The sequence below is a fragment of the Myotis davidii genome, unplaced genomic scaffold (assembly GCF_000327345.1).
Source record: "Myotis davidii unplaced genomic scaffold, ASM32734v1 scaffold293, whole genome shotgun sequence".
NCBI classification, from domain to species: domain Eukaryota; kingdom Metazoa; phylum Chordata; class Mammalia; order Chiroptera; family Vespertilionidae; genus Myotis; species Myotis davidii.
The window spans coordinates 1,441,710-1,445,079 of record NW_006285115.1 but is presented as its reverse complement, the minus strand read 5'-3'; positions in this window follow the sequence as shown (position 1 = coordinate 1,445,079).

Genomic DNA, 3,370 nt, shown 5'->3' with positions numbered 1-3,370 from the left:
CTAGTATATTACTAGTATTACTAGTATTACTAGTATTACTAGTATTACTAAATACTAAGCACATACTGAGTAGGGTTACACACTTCCTGTGAGTATAGCTTTTACATAACATTTTATTCTGGATTATGTTTGCCTGTTATGTTTTTACTCTTTTCCTCACTAAGACTATTATAACTTTGAAGATAAGATGTATATTTCTTCCTATTCAAAATCATGGGGTAATCTATTGAAACAAGAGCATTCATTAATTTAGGTTCCTAAGTAAATGTATAGAATGAGGGATACATTATCTTTCACTGTTAGCCACTGATATTTTGGGGTTAGTTTGTGTACCACATCTCATCTTTACCTATCCTGAGTAATATAGTTGTCCTGAGAACCTATATGCATGCTTGATTTACAATGTGTAAAAAAATATGAATTGCATGAAGAAAGTAACGTATATCTCTTCCTCAGCTGAAACTCAAAATGTCACCAACTTTGAAAGTAGATATTAATGTTGCAGTGTTCTCATGGATCAAAGTAAGCATCTTTTTCATTAATATGCTTCATGACTTACTACACAAGATGCTTGTCAATGTCAAGAACCTTGAAGGATCTGACATGTTACCCTGCTGACAGGCTAATGGCTTAGACAGCTACACTTTTGTGGATGCTGCCAGAACACATGAGCCTCCTGGGGCAGAGACAGGACTTCAGTAACCACAGCAGGCAGCATGCATTCACATTGGCTGGGTCCTACTTACTCCCTAAATCCCAGAGTGATTCAGGGTGACTCAGTGGTTGCCATACAAAAGCAATGAATTTGCATCATAGTTAAAGAACCCTGAGCTAACAGTTAAGAACAACCAAACTTTTTAAAGTGTATGTAAACAAATCTTGAATGTTGCTCTGATCAACAAATAAATCCATCCTCTGCTATGTTTTTTTTAATATATTTTTTATGGATTTCAGAGAGGGATGGAGGGAGGGAGAGAGAGAGAGAGAGAGAGAGAGAGATTCTAAAGATGCATGTTATGGAGGCATTATTGAAAATTTAACCTAGAACAAGAGTTGTTAAAATGCCTCTGCATGGAAGACATGCAGAAACACAAGGGATTAGGGGACTATAGATTTCCACTGGAAATTATTTTATATTTTCACTTACTTGACAATTATTTATTAAGACACTTCTCTAGAACAAGGATAAATGCCTAAAGGGGTTTTGGAAGCCCTGATATTGCCAGATATGCAATAAACTACCCTCTGGAGTGGTAAGAAGAGAAGCCCAGCTCTACTTGAGCTGCTTGAAGGCAGTTGTCTAAGAGATATATTAGGGTTCAGGGAAGGGAAGAGAACTAGATTTTAAATATATTGGGAGGTAAAATAAGTAGGATATTGTGCATGCATACTTCTATACACAAACTCACTTCTAGTCCCTCCATTATTCTCTATCTCTTCTTCCTCCCAGTCCTGTTCCTCTCTCTTGCTCTCTCTCTCCTCTCTTTTTTATTTCTTGTCTCAAGCTTTATCTCTTCGGGTATCTTTCAATCTCTGTTCTCCCTTTTTCTTATCTTCCTTCCCTATCTCCCCCTTTTCTATCTCTCCCTTCCTCCCCACCCCTCCTCCTGACCTCTACTCTTTCTCCTAAGGTCCTCCCTGCTTCCCTCCACCGCCCTCCCCCTGCCTCCCCACTACAAGTGCAACCATCCTAACACTGTATATATTTTATACCATATTTTTCCTGTACCTTTTCTATGTTTAGATGTGGTTAAATACACAGACACGATTGTGTTATAACTGCCAGGAGTATTTAGTAGAGCAACATGCTGTACCCCAGCTTAAAGCCTGGGAGCAATAAGCTGTAAAACATAGCCTCGGTGTGTAGTAGGCCATATCATCTAGGTTTACGCAGATACACCGTATGATGCTTGCACAACCAAAAAATCGTTTAACAGCACATTTCTAAGGACATATTCCTGTTGTTAAATGTCACATGGCTGTAACGTATGATCTCACTTAAAGGTAAAATCGGAAAAAGCACAGAACGGAATGGTGGTTGCCTGCAGCTAGGACATATGGGAGATAAGGAGATGTTGTTTAAAGGGTACAAACTTCCCGTTATATGAGGAATGAGTTCCAGACACCTATTGTACAGCATGGTAACTGTAATTAGCGATACTGTGTTGTATACTTGAAAGTTGCTGTGAGAGCAGACTTTAAATATTCTCACCATAAGGGCAACAACAGAATGGTAATCATGAGACATGAAGAGTGTGTTAACTAACCCTATTTCAGTAAACATTTGGCAATATGCACATGTATCAAATCAGCACATTTTACACCTTAAACTTACACAATGCATCAATTATATCTCAATCGAGGTGGAAGAAAAAAAGATGACAATTAAAAGATGAAAAGAAAGAGCAGACCGCTATTCACGTGGGGCAGTTCAACATGGAAACCACACACATCTGAGAATCAGCCCAGCTGGGCTAACCATCTTGCAAAAGGCTATTGCAGAGCAGCTGCAGCGATTGTGAATACAGAACTTTGCGATTTTTTTCAATAATTCAGTGAATGTTCATTTGGAGAATCGTTCATTCAGGAAATTTTCTTTTGGCAAATTTGCTTGCAGTAGTAAATTGGTCATTTGGTTAATTGTGTTTAAATGAAACACAATTTGGTGATTTTCTGTTCATTGTCCAGAACTAGAGAAAAAAATCAGGGTGCTTCTCAGTGAGGATTTAGCTTTGGTTAGCTCTATACAGTGTCAAGCTATTGCTCATGGAGGAAGAATGCAAAAAGTAAAGATTACAATGTATGTGGAGTCACTGAAAGAGAAAGAAATATTAAGGAGTTTATTCAAATAGCTATTATTTTACTTAAAATCATTTTAAGTTTGAACAGAGTAGGTATGAGTATGCTTGGAGAAGTCAGTAGATTATCAAAGCCATCAATAAACAAAAATTATATGCAAAAAGCATATTTGTAAATCTATCAGAAGATGAAAATTAGAAATGCACAATTAGACTTGATTAAACCACAGAGATAAAGGTTTTGTTTGCATACTTCTTTGAATGAGAAAATAGTAAATTATTTTCATTTCTGTAATGTGCTATGAGATGAGTCAAATGCATATTAGAGCCATCTAAAATTGAACTCTTATATATAGGGAATTACTTAACAATTACTTAACACATTTTTTACTGTTTTACTGCTGGTGATATTTTGTGTTTCTATTCATTTCTCTTGATGTGTTGTGATTTTATTTTTAGCCATACTTAATTTTGTTTCTATATTCATTAGTATTCCTTTATATTTTTGAACAATATGATTTAGTATGAGATGAGTAAAATTTATTTTTCTATAGTAACAAATGAAACAATCT